Below are 14,432 nucleotides of genomic sequence, written 5' to 3' on the forward strand. Positions count from 1 at the left end.
TAGAAAAATAAAGTTCCACTATGCCAGCTTGGAAGTCCAACTCCACTGTGGTAACACACTACCACTGAGCCCTCTTTCCCACTCCTTAAAACTGCAGAAGAACATGTTTCCCCTTTGACCTCCCCAACCTAATGCCCAATGGCTTTAGAGGCTTTGACATCTAGAGATGAGACGCAAAAGCTAGAATACAGTGATTCACATTTGTAGCAGTATTGAAATTTACATGTTAAAAATGGAGCTTTTTATTCACTGTAAATGAACTTAAATTTGTTCACAAACTGATCGTGGAAAACTTAAGTTTGACAATCAAGGTGAGCTTAGTCATGGGTTCATTCTGGTCTCCTTAGGACAGGATCATCATCATTTCAGGATGTTTCCATCCCTTTCTTTTATTGTATCCCTATGGGGTGATCCACGTCAGGGGAAGGAGCTTTTGAAACTTCCTGATATTAGGCCAAGGTCATCAGTAGGTGTGATATTCAAAATATTTAACAAGCAATAGGGTACAGGCACCAACCAATCACCAGAATAGGCACCAAGTGACACAAGTGATAGGACCTTGCTGGTGAGTACCAGATGATGTCAACCCTGTCCATCAGCATCCATCCAACACTGATTTCTAGTGGAACTTGTTCTATGACCTTGTGACCTACCACTATGGCATCCATGGTTGAAAAACCTGCATCCTACTGCTCTGTTCTCAGGTTGATGGGTCTTTGAAGGTCACACAGATGACTCCAGAGACTTTGGGTTATTTGACATCTAGACATGAGAAAGGAAAATCAGACTGCAGTGACTCACTTGTAGCCATTACGAATTTTGTGTGTTAAAAAATGGTAAATGTAAATGGCCACACTCATCTCAGGGGAATGGGGATTTTTGAATCTGGCATCTCTAGGGGCTGCAGGCTTTTTGGGGTGCTACTTAAGACTTTCTCTGCCTAGACCTTCCTGTCACCTTTTATACTTTGCTACTGCAAAACCATGCTGGAATGGACTTACCTACAAGAATTGCTTTCTTTCTCTTGACCTTCATCAGGAATCAAGGTACAGGGCCCCAAATCTATCCTATCCTATCCTATCCTATCCTACCCTATCCTATCCTATCCCATCCTATCCTCAGGTTCCCCAAAGGCTCTGTAGGAGGGAAGCAGAGCACTAAAAACTTGCTTCAGCTCCTCATTAGCCTCTAACTTCTGTTTTTCCCCCTGGGTACCTGCTGCTCAAACCTGATCTCTTTTGGGCAGCAAAATACTCATGTGGTTTGGTATAAACTCTGGGCATTGAAACTTCCAAAATCTTAAGCTTTCCAGCTCAGGCTTTTATACTAAAAGTCTCAGCTTTCAAAAAGTATTCTCTCTTTGAGAACTTTAAAAAATAAGTTCAGAAACTCAATTGACTTTTTGGGATCAGCTATTTTAGCCTTCTCCTAAAGTAATAAATTCCACTGAAACAATGGGTGGAAGGCTGCAAAGAAGTAAGGAAATTGTGAAAAAAAAAGAAAACATATACACACACCTGTCATTATCTCCAAACTGTATATTTTGCATACATTTTGGGAGAGGTTCTTTCGGTATCCAAGAAAGAAACCCAGAGGCCCACAAAATAATTTATGTGGATAAAAAACAACCAATCCTTTACAGTTTGTTGTAATTAAGATGTGCATACCAATAGTTACTCAATAAGATGTGATGAAGATATTTAAAATGTAAAACATCTTCATTATGGAAATTCTACTCCATTTAATACACTACGTGTTCAATAACCTCAACTCAAGAAAAATTCAAGATGGTACTCTTTTTGTCCCTCTGCTTTCTTTCCCCAAAGAAAATATTTCAAGAGACCACACTCCTCACATATGTATCATCATATTCTAAAAGCCCTCTCTCTCTCTCTCTCTCTCTCTCTATATATATATATATATATATGTATGTATATATATATGTATACATATATATATGTATGTATATATACATATATATGTATGTATGTATACATATATACATGTATACATACATACATATTTATGTATGTATGTATATATACATATATACATACATACATATATATGTAATAAATATTCTGTCCCTGAGGGAAAATTGAAAACAATGTTCAGTTTCCTAGTTAACACAGGCATTAGCATGGGTCTTCCTTATAGTCAGGTAGATACAACATATCATCCTGGCAGTAAAAGTGGAATCTCCAAAGAGGAGAAGGAGGAGGAAAGCAAAGGGTACTTATTTTTGTAAAGTAGCTCACAGGGTACAATAAACTCTTCCTTTGATCTTGTTTGACCCTGAAAACAATCTATGCAGTAGGTGAGGCCGATAATATTATCATTCCTATTTTAAAGTTAATGAAACTGATGCTCTGGAAGATTATGTCTTGTGCAAGGTCACATAGCTAACAAGTGATGAGCTAGGACAAATACAAATCTAGGTATTCCGATTTTGAAAATATATAAAAGGTATACCTTCCCCTATACAAGCTGACACGAGAAGAAATGTCACATGAAAAGAAGTGAGAAAACTGGAGAGGGAAGAGTGATCTTAACTGACTATAATTAAAATATCTAGAAATTCTCCCTAAAGGTGAATGTTTTAACTCAGGCTGATGTCCACAGTTAGCATGATCCATGGCTTTCGGGATTAAATGCCCCACTCCCAAATTGCAAATGTCATTCAGGAAATCCTAAATCAGCTTCTTTTACTGAAATGGGTCCAGTCATGTCCCAGAGAGCTCTCTCTCATTGCAACACAGTCTCACAGTTACACTGAATTTTGTGACCACTCACAGGAGGCAAGACCATGTAACAAGGTACTTCAGATAAAGACAGACACTGTCTATTGGCACACAAAGGTTTTGAAGCAGTCACATTACCTAAAATAAGACCCTTTGAATTTTGTAATTACTCAAATGGATTGAAAGGGAAGGTGGGTTAGAAGTTGGGTGGAATTAATCTGGAAATCCTGGGGGAGATGTGTCATTTGGGGTATTACAGGATAGTGGTGAAGCTGCATGAGTGCATGGACTTTGTCTTCTGTGTTCACTGTCACCCCACGTGCCTATACTACTACTCAGCACACTTTAAGGGCTCAACTAGACTTGAATGGATGGATGGATGGATGGATGGATGGAAGGAAGGAAGGAAGGAAGGAAGGAAGGAAGGAAGGAAGGAGATGGACAGGGGAGGAAAGGGGGGGTCTAGAGAGGGGAAAAGGGAGCAGAAGAAGGAAAGAAGAGAAAGGAAGTGGTGGGAAGGGGAAGGAAAAAATAGGGCAGGGGAGGTAAAAAAAGGAAGGGGAGGAAGGCCTATGCCTCAGGTTAATCACAAATCAGTATGTATCTGTTTCCTCACCTATAAAATGAGGGGAAAAAAAACATAGCCCTTCCCTCTGAAAGTTGTTGTGAGGATTAAAAGAGCTAATACACATAAATCACTTATAAGAGGGCCTAATACTCAGTTACTGGTACTTAGTTACTACAACGAATATTTGATCTTCATTAGTTCCTTCAAGTAATTAGCCAAGGTAGCCAACAAAAGGGGATATTGTTACTGACTGGCACAGAGAGAAGGGAGCTAAATTAGAAGAATAATTCATGGGAAATTGGTCAGAAGGCCTGAAATCTCTATCATAAAAATTCTCGATTTCATGGGAGAGTCCAGAAGATCTGGGATCAGGCTCTCAGGCAGGAATGAGAAGACTTTGTGGTGTGTTATGGCAGGGCCTCATCTCAAGCCTCAGTTGGGTAAATGCAATCAATAACATCCTGTCAGTAACTTTTGTGGTCTCCTGTAAATACAAGGTACCTGAATAAAAGATAAAAACTGTCATTTCCTCTCTCGAGTGTAGCTTGATGATTTATCTATTCCTTTGAAAGAACCAAACCAAACCAAGCAATTGCTTAAACTTTCCTGGTTATACATGCCCATTGTGAAATATGAAGGGAAAAGTGGTGCAAGATGGTATGATATTCTTAGGACATTTGCCAGGAGGAACACTAGAAAGAATGAGGACTAATTAACTCAATCCAATGGGCAGGTCATTATAATTACTCCTAAGACAGCCTACAAGGGAAAAAGTGTCATGGGCTGTTTAATCAACCCTGAACTGCGGGGGTGACTAGTTATAATTTAGGTGTTTTCCAATTAGCTAATACAAAACAGTAATAAATGGCCAGCTGCATTCTCAACAGATGCTTCCACATACTTAAAGAGAGTAGAGTTCTTTTCAAACTTCAAACTTGGCTTGGGATGCTTAAGAAGAATTTTATTTTTCAAAATTATTATTATCAAACCCACGATCTTCAAAGAAACTCAGGCTCACAAAAGCAATATGAAAAATCAATGAGGTGGAAAGTGAGTATTGTTTTAGTATATAGGCAAGCTTTTGTGAATAATGAATCCTTTAAATGGGGACTAGGTTCAGGTTCAGGCGTAAAAGACCAATTCACAACTGGTCTCCCACCATTTGCAATATGCTCTCACTCTGATGGGTGGGGAGTATCATATTCAACACTGTCTACATTAAAATCTACATAAGACATGTGACCGAGAACTTGGTGTTTCAGATGACCCCATGGAGAAACATGAAAACACTCTGGGCAGGCAACATAGAAGCAGCGAGGGCTTCCCAACTCAGGCTCAGACCAAAGGTTCCTCTTACCTCTGTCAGCAAGGTGAAAACAAAGTTTGACACCGTCTAGCCCAGACCTTCAGAACCAAGTCCTTCAGACACACACATAATAATCTTACTGTGATCAAATATAAGGGTGAGATAAATACTGTTTTTCCTATGCCTCACCCTAATATTTGAAAAATCTATACTCCAGCTCATTTGTGTAAACAACACTAAGTATTATTTTCAAAGACATCTTTCTGAAGTCACTGGCTGATTATCTGAGAATAATCTTTACTTGTTTATCATTTGGGTAAATATTCAATAAAAATTAAAGTAAAATTATATCCCCTCAAGCCCCAATAACTAATGAGAAAGAAGCATGCAGAAAAGAACTTGACCCTTAAAGTCAGACAAAGCTAGAGTAAGATCTCAACTTATTAGATAGAAATAGAACCTGGAATAAGTTACTTGACCTGGAAGAGACTGGGTTTCCTCAACTATAAATGGAATTAGGAAGCCTCACCTTATAAGGTAGCTGTGAGAAACAGTACATATGCCAAAGAAATAGTAGGGGATCAATAAAAACTCCATTATTGTTGTGATCAACACGAAGATTTTGTAGTAATTCAACAAAGACAGGGCATCAGAAGACCTAAGCAAAAAGGCCCAAGACTTAGCAGTCTGATACTAGGTAAATCAGTCAAGTTCAATTTCCTCATCCTTAAATGAAAATAACAGTTGGAATCCTTGTAGAGTATATCATTTTAATGGTGAAAAATAAAGATGTAAAAATGTTTACAAAATTAAGAGCACTACATAAAGTATTATTCATATAACTCATGTAATTCAAATACCTTGTGTGTGTGTGCGTGTGTCTGTTGCTGCTTTCTCTGTCCTGTTGTCTGTTGGATGCCTAAGAGTTCTGTTCTCACGTGGTTGGATTCTGCCAGTGTGGTGGTGGCAGCACCAAACCACCTTTGTTCCCTACCCAGTTGAAATAGGACATTTTTCCAAACTGAGATTTGACAATTCTAGATAGGATGTGACAGGTGCTTTTTGAGAAAAAGTCTCCTCCTGGAAATCTCAACCTACTGAGGGTTTAGAACTTGTCCACCACCACTGTGACTGTCTCTGATCCTTTCTAGATGTGTCCTGTCTCCCTAACTATGAAGTACTCTTCTTGAGGCCAGGATCTGTATCTTGATTATCTTTGAACCTTCCCATCATTTCCTATATTCTCTTTACACGCTGCTGATTAATTCTAATCTCAGATAAATCCTTCTTTTTAAGTACTTATTACCTGTCTGAGTTTAGCAAAATGACTGTCCAGCAAAATAACGGAGGGCCTTGAGTTTCTTCATCTTATTAATGGGATAACCATACTTCATGATGATGATAATAATACTAATTATAACAACATGTATTGGACATTTTACCATAGCAGAGACATTCTACCAAGTGCTTTACAAATAGGACTTCACTTAGTTCTCCCAGTAACGTGATGAGGTAGCTTTCATCATCTCTCGTTTACAGAGATGGAAGCCAAGAATGAGGAATAAAATAACTTACTCCAGGAGTAAAGTAGGCTGCCTGAGTTTGTGGGTAGTGGAACCAGGATTCTGACCCAAGGCCATGACACCTTAATATTTCTAACACTTCTGGTTTTTACTTCTAAACCAAGGTTTCAAAATTTACTTCAAAATGTCAAAGGCCTGTACACAAGCCTATTGCTAATTGTGAGAACTTGGTTTGTGGATTTGTACACACATTTAATTAATCTCTCTCTTTTTATGACCCAAACCCACTTATCATTTGCACTGTCATTTAAAAAAAATTTTTTTTAATTTTAGAGAGAGAGAGCAGACACACAAGAAGGAAAGAGGGGCAGAGGAAGAGAAAGAATCTCAAGCAGGCTCCATGCTCAGCATAGAGCCCAATGCAGGGCTCAATCACCTGACCCTGGGATCATGACCTGAGCCGAAATCAAGAGTCCTAGGCTCAACCTACTGAGCCACCCAGACGCCCCAGCATTGTCATTCAAAGTAATGAAACTGGCCTAATTCATAAATAGTCAGTTTCTCCAGTTTGTACCAAGGAAGCTTCCTGTTGGTAGGGCTCATTTATCCATTAGGTACAACAGGCACAGTGCCTCCACCCAAAAAAACTTTCAGGGGACCACAAAAATCTTTTACTTTCCTCTAAAGTAAGAAGAAATAAATGAACCTTTAGGCTGAAAGAAATGTTGTGATAGATAACATTAACATGTTGTCTTATACCAACGCAGTCATGAAATTTAATGATTTACTTACTTATTTAATTTTCATGGAAGCAGCAGCCACAATGGCAAAAACATTGAGGGCCCCCTGAAAGTCTGACTATGGCCCTGCCTGTTGTCTCTGCAGGGTTTTCAGGCACTCTGTGTTATTGATGCAATTTTTCATGTGTCTCTCCCATTGCCCCCAAGGTCACACGACCACAGCTTGTCACTTCAGGCTCTGTGGATGTCAAGTGTGACAGAGTCTGGCTTGTAAAAAGCACGACAGCAGCTCTTTAGCATAAACAGCATACCCTGGGAGACTGGTGCGAGTTGTTAGAAGGTGGTTTCCTTCTCCCTTTCAGCATGATGAAGAAACACTGCTACCAGGGTGTCTGCATCACCCATTGGAGGAGGGTTTTCTGGCCACAAAGTGTCTAGCCATGAGAAAACAGTCTACGGCAAAAGGTTATTACAGAGAGGAAACAAAATGTCAGGAAAACCCATCTTAACTGCTCAATGGGAGCACTCAAATCTGGGGTTCTAAGAAATGTACCTGTCACAACCAATAATAATAACAGCTCTAGATCGCCTGGCAGCCAAGGCTCTAGAAGGGGAGACTTTCCCCAACTTGAGGCTGTTTTGTGGCCATTCTTCCCCTCTCCCTGTGCCCATCATCTTGAGCTCTTTTTAGCAAGCTCAGATTCCAAACGTCAGCCCAAAATATTTGCAAAGCTTAAGGCGAACCTCGGGTTGAGACAGCACCCTAAGGACAGGATGAGGACTATTTGACCCCAGTTGGGCTGAGGATCCATTGAGACCTGTGGATTTTCACTTTTGTTACACTTGAACTATAATGACCTTTATCCTCAAGTCTGGCTTGTGAGTAATGAATACGAAGCCCTCCTCTCAGCCTCTTAGTTTAAAGAAAGAGGAAGGAAACGGTCCATTGTTTTTCTAACCTTGTAGTTTCCTAGTGTGAGATGGAAAACTGCGGATGGCAAGTGAAAGCAGCAGGCGTCTCTATAGAAGGACATCCGGTGAGGCCCAACCTGCTCCTGAGGGGCACGTGTTGATTGTGGGGCAATGGGGGACAGGGCTAAAAACAAACTGGAGCAAGTTTCCTTAGTAAATATGTCTGAATACTCACAACAACCAACTCTTTACTCTGAAGCCTAGTGTACAGTCTGTCCATTCTGTATCTTAAACCCAGGGAAAGAATACCTCCTTGCGTTTATAACAAAGTGGGAACATGCATCAGAGTAGCAATTTTCTCCAGCTCTGAGAGAGATTGTGTTGTACCCAGAAGAGCTAAGAGGGGTGACCAAAAGAGTTGGAGGGTTTTTTTTAATTATTGTTCTGTTCATCCACTACTTTGTTCAAAAATAGCTCTCAAGTTTGTTCAGCACAATTTGACCTTCATAATCATGCGGGTGATTATGAAGCCCCATTAGAGTTTTCAAAGCCCTTTGTACATAAGGGGCCTTTAAACATTCTACTATAATAAAAACAAGCTCATAAAAATCCCACACGTTTCACACAGACCTTTGATAGCCCATCACATGATAATGACCCTGAGTAACTAACAGTCTGTACTACATACAAATGAGTAGCTCAGAAGTAAAGTTTTTGTATCTTATCATCTCTGGCTAGAGTCGTTTAGATCCTTAGAAGAAAGAAAGAAACACACACACACACACACACACACACACACACACACACAGGCGCGCGCGCGCGCGCGCTTTGCCCATAGATGAAAAAATTCCATGACTCATCAAAAATAACCCCTGCCTTCTCTGGCTACCACCTTCTCCCAAGTAAGTTTGTCAGATTAGATGAGGTTTGTCAGCACTCACATGACAGGAGTGCTTCAACCCTGGTCCTACCTATCTGGGGGATCCTTGCTCCCTTCCTCTGTCTGGGTCTTAGTGTAGAATCAGTGGAATTCTGTGCATGTCTCTAGCACTTTGAGGTTGGGGAAAGCTGAGCAAGGACGTGCTGCCTACCTCCTCTCAATCAGGGCATTGCCCCTTCTGTGTTATAGGTAGTGTCCTGAATTATCTTTCAGTTGAAAGAAAAAAGGTTCAACACCATCATACTAGATGATCTCTAAGGCACCTTTTATTCTGGACACACTGAGAATCTGTGACTACCAGCAGTTTACCTTGCGTCAACTGTCCCTTCAGTCAAGCAACTGCCAAGTTTGGGGGGATTTTTTTAACCCATTAATATCTATTAATGAATTAATAGAGATTATTTTATCCTACTTAGTAGATAGAAAGTTGAGTTCTGAAGAAACAGGATATAGGGCAGGTGAGTCTTGATAGAGACATCTAAAGAGAAAACTGGGGAAAAGATTACTGAGTGCACAGTAAGGCTTTGCCTGGGGACAGCGGCCTCAGTGGGGCAGCAAAACAGACGGTAGTGGACACCCATGGGGCCCCAGAGAGGGCATTTGGCAACAGCTAGAGCCACAAGACTTTACTGGACAGTGCCTTTCACATATGCCATCTTACTCCATCTTTATAAGCAAGTAATAATATCCCCCTTTTCCAGCTGCAGTCAGAATCCTGGCACAAGGGAAGGACAGATGTGCCAAATGGGAGGGGAAAAGAAAGTCAAGTTTACTGGTTCTCTTTCCCATTTTTTTTCCAGCCATATACTAAGCTCTGTAGGCAGCCAGCTGCCTAACATGTATCACTTTCTTACTGCCGGCTGGTGCTGAAAGACAGACAGGGGAACAAGTCAGTGTCTTTATCTTCAAGAAGTTTATGGTTGGCAAGACATGTATGTAAATGTGGTAGTATTCATGCTGGTCACCCAACATCTCTGCTCTCTAGCCAAACAAATGGTACAACTGTACTTTTATGCTTCCTTATAATCGAGTGTGTCCACTCGAAATGGATGTGTACCATTTCCAGGTGGGAGCTTTAAGACCCTGGGCTCAATCCACTACTGTTTCTCTGGGCCATGCTAACTGGCAACATGCTCCATGGTGGCTGCTCCATCAACCTGGGTCCGCAGCTTGGAGCACAGCCCTAGACAAACTGATATGGGCATGTCTCACGAGGAAGAAATAAATCTTGTTCAAGCCACCCAGAGTTTTTGGAGTTATCTGTTACCTCAGCATTACCTGACCTAACCTGACTAGTAAATATCCACCATGGCAGAAGCATTATGCAGCCAGAGGTTTACATCGGTCATCACCCAAATTAGTTAACCTAAAGCAGCAGTTCTTTTAAAGACAGTTAGTAGTTTTTTTCCTTCACTTTGAAACCTAGCAGAATACATTTCACTTGCCTACTATATAGTGGCCAGTGGGCTTCGATTATTTAATTAAATAGTATAAATGCTAACCCTCTTGCACTGTTGGTGGGAATGCAAACTAGTGCAGCCACTCTGGAAAACAGTGTGGAGGTTCTTCAAAAAATTAAAAATAGACCTACCCTATGACCCAGCAGTAGCACTGCTAGGAATTTACCCAAGGGATACAGGAGTACTGATGCATAGGGGCACTTGTACCCAATGTTTATAGCAGCACTCTCAACAATAGCCAAATTATGGAAAAAGCCTAAATATCCATCAACTGACTAATGGATAAAGAAATTATGGTCTATATACACAATGTAATGCTACATGGCAATGAGAAAGAATGAAATATGGCCTTTTGTAGCAACATGGATGGAACTGGAGAGTGTTATGCTAAGTGAAATAAGTCATACAGAGAAGGACAGATTCCATATGTTTTCACTCCTACATGGATCCTGAGAAACTTAACAGAAGACCATGGGGGAGGGGAAGGAAAAAAAATGGTTAGAGAGGGAGGGAGCTAAAACATAAGAGACTCTTAAAAACAGAACAAACTGAGGGTTTATGGGGGGTGGGAGGGAGGGGTGGGTGGGTGATGGGTACTGAGGAAGGCACCTGTTGGGATGAGCACTGGGGCTGTATGGAAACCAATTTTACAATAAATTTCATATTAAAAAAATAAAAATAAATAAATAAAATAGTATAAATGCTAATAATAAATTCTACTGATATAATTTATTGTTAATTAAAAGTTCTTTCAAAGTTCATTGTGCAAAGTACAATGTACTTTCAAAGTACACTGTAGGCTAATAAACATGGATAGAAACTTCCGGCAAATTTATTTTTACACCAATTTCTTAAATACCCATAACCATCCCTGAGGAGAAATAGGCATATGGGGGGATGGGGAGAACATCACAAAGCAGTGAAGTATGGAAAGCACTTCCAATTTTTCCTTTGCAAAGCTACTGCCAACTTTTTTTAACTTGCCCACCAATGGCTATACAATATTTTCAACCAATTCTCAATTTCAGCCTTACCTTTCTATGATATTCAAAATCCTATTGCATTACTCATTACAAATGAAAATTCTCTGTTCTAATTTTTGTCCCCTCCCTTGAGAAGTTCTCTATATCCTAATTATGCTCGAAATTCATGAAACATCATTAAAAGTTAACCAAAAGCCATTACTTGTAGACTGTGGGCCAGGTTTTTTGACGTGTGTGAATCTCCTCACTGACCCTCACGACAACCCTGTGAAGTAGGCTTGTTGTAGATTTTACAGATGAGGAAACTGAGGATTTTTTCCAAGGGAAGTAACTAATTCAAGCCCCATTGCCAGTAAGTGGTAGAAAGAGGCAGTGTGCCTTTGTAACACTCACACTTTACCCCCACATTTCCCAGGCCTCCTGATTTTCTCACAATTGAGGAGTGTTCCCCTACAAAGTGGCTCTGGCAACTGTGGCCTCAGTCCCCCTTTCACACCACCATATGGTTTAGGAGCAGTGAGGAGCCAGTAGTGCCAGGCCCTGCGGGGCACAGACAGATGGCCAGCCAGAGCACAGAAGCCACAAGCCCCTGAGAACAGACTGTCCGGCTGGAGGCATCCAGCCAGAGCTCATTGTCCCGGGGCCCTTCTGAAAGGTCTTAAAATAGCATTTGACAACGTGGAAACACACAGGTATTTCATGTGCTTGATCTCTGGAACCCCACGGACACCACAGAAAATGTGGAGTCGGAAAGTTGGGGCCTGGGCCTGGCTCTGTCATTAACGAGCTCTATGACTGTAGCTACTAATAACGGTAAACAGCACATCAACGAGGAGTGTCAAGCGGTGTGCTCGGCACGTCCTGTGCATGCTCTCATTTCATTTACTCCTCCCCAAAGCTACAAAAAGTTGGCATCATTATGACAAATAACAAGCAAGTGACATGTCCAAGAATACACAGAGAGGGAGCAGCAGAGCCGGGATCTATCCAGCCACTTCCTTTCTCTGGGCCTCAGTTTATCCATCTATATAAGAAGGTTGGGTTGATGAACTCAAAGCTCCATTTCAACTCTAACATCCCAGCTCTTCCACTCCATTGTGAAGTTCTGTTTACACAGGCACAAATATCCTCAGAAAGTGACCTATGCAATCTTTACCACATTGAATTGCAGGACACCATTTGTACCTCTCTCCCCTTTGTTCATTTTGTTAGAATTGGTCAAAATGGGCCAAACTCAGATCAACACAACTCATTTTCTGCAGCTCCTAAACTACTTAGAGAGTAGTTAGCAAATCTATTATGGGATTAATCCTAATGACAGAGGTAATAAAAAAATATTGATGTTTAAACATATCCCCTTTTCTTGTAATATGATGCAACCCTTTCCCCATCCTCATGGGTGGGTTTAGAACATGGGGACGTGGTTTGGAATTAAGACTAGCTTCATATTCTTTTCATAGTGCTGACTGAGATGAATTCTACCCCTGGGATCAGTCCACTGGTCCAAGTTCTGAATGTATGTGTGACTTTAAATCAAACTAACAACATTCTCCAAATAATGAACTTTATCTAGGGCCTTAGTGTTTCTTTGATACTAAGTATCTAATCCCAGATATCTTCAAACTTTAGGGTACAGCAGAATTTCCTGGGCAACTTGCTAAATATGCCAAGATATGGGTCCATTTTCTGAGAATGATTTTGGGGTCTGGGATAGAGACCCAGAATCTGTATTTTAAGCTCTATGCCCCAACCCTCATCTCCTACTCCAAGCAAATGCCCACACTTTCAGATGTATAGCCTGGTCCTTATACTAGATTTATTTACCTTCATTTTCCTCAAAAGAGATATAGATTGTCCTTGCCATTTTGGCCAGACACAAACCAATTAGGTCAATTTAGATGACCAATTCAATTGTGGTTGTTTGGTTGGTTGGTTGGTGAGATTTTATTGTTTGTTTTTGTCAATTCATTTTTAACTGTGGCACACAGTTGACGCCCAATAAACATTCACTTAGTTGAACAAAATCACAAATTGACTCTTTTGCTCTACAGTGAATGGACAAGTTTCTTCATTAAAATAACACACTCTGCTACTTGTTTGGGGCCATTAGTTACTGCCTTCATGCCACTTCAATAGTGCTTCACCCTATTACCTTAAAAAAGTTCAATTTGAAGGTGACCATGCAATTTATCGTCCAAAACAGGATATCTGTGACACTAAAAAGAGGTGCTATTAATAATTTCCCTGGGACAACAAGCACAAAACAAAACTGTCTGGGAGAAGTGGGAGATATGGTCCCTCCTACTTTGGCCAGTTAGAAAGAAGATCACCAGGAGGCCACTTACTTGCCCAAGACTCCAAAGTGACCCCTTCCCTCTGTGAAGGTTCACAGTACTGGATCAGACACTGTCTTGTGTTGCTTGTATCTTCCCATAGGACTTACAGCTGACTAGCCACCAAAATACTTACCACTGCTACAAAGGCAGGGGCCGTGTCTCTCTTTTCATCTCCCTCACAGCTCCTGGCCCTGGTGCTCATCAAGGGTGCCATCTGATGGAGAGGTAAGTTAGGCAGAAGAATTCACTGTTCATATGATACTGCTACTGCAGTGGCCCCCACCCAGCCTAGGGAAGACTCATGTGGTTGGGGAAATCCTTTGAACTATAGAGCCACAAAAATTAGGTTTGCTTTCTAGTTGTGTGACCTTAGGGAAATCATTTAACCTCTCTGAGCCTTGGTTCTCTATACAATAGAGTTGATAATGTTAATTTCACAATGTCATGAGGAAGATCAAATGAGATAATATATGTAAATCACCTGAAAAGGCCCTCTAAAAAATGGTAATTCCCTCCCTCCCTTCTTTACAACAATGATCCTGCTGAGCAGAGAGATAACTGCAAAAGGTCATCAGTGCTTACTGTTTATTTTCTTCTTTATGTTCTAGTTACTACCACAGCAAACAAATTACCCCAACCTAGCTTCATACAATAACCATTTTATTATGCTTACTGATTCTGTGTGCCAGGAATTTGGAAAGGGCAGAGTGGGGGTGATTTATTCTGCTCTTTGACATCTGGGACCTCAGCAAGAAGGACTTCTAGGCTTGGAGTGATTTAACTTCCAGGACCAAGAATCATCTGGAGACATTGTTCACTCACATTTCTGGTCGCTGATGTTGACTGCCAACCAGAAGTGACCTGGGCTTCCTCACAGCATGGAGACCCTTGACTTCCTCCACTGAGGTTTACAGTTCCAAAGG

The 14,432-nt window shown here is 40.8% G+C and overlaps 1 long non-coding RNA gene across 18 annotated transcripts in view; it reads right to left on the minus strand.

Annotated features, from left to right (window-relative positions):
* The window catches only part of LOC106989878 (uncharacterized), a 59,829-nt gene extending 57,964 nt beyond the window's left edge, over positions 1 to 1,865 (minus strand). For all 18 annotated transcript variants that reach the window (XR_008292377.1, XR_008292378.1, XR_008292376.1 and 15 more), the window contains exon 1: positions 680 to 1,865. This is a non-coding gene — a long non-coding RNA (uncharacterized LOC106989878). The remainder of the gene's footprint in view (positions 1 to 679) is intronic.
* Between the last annotated feature and the right edge of the window lie 12,567 nt (positions 1,866 to 14,432).

Source organism: Acinonyx jubatus, chromosome D2 (assembly GCF_027475565.1).
Source record: "Acinonyx jubatus isolate Ajub_Pintada_27869175 chromosome D2, VMU_Ajub_asm_v1.0, whole genome shotgun sequence".
Taxonomy (NCBI): Eukaryota; Metazoa; Chordata; class Mammalia; order Carnivora; family Felidae; genus Acinonyx; species Acinonyx jubatus.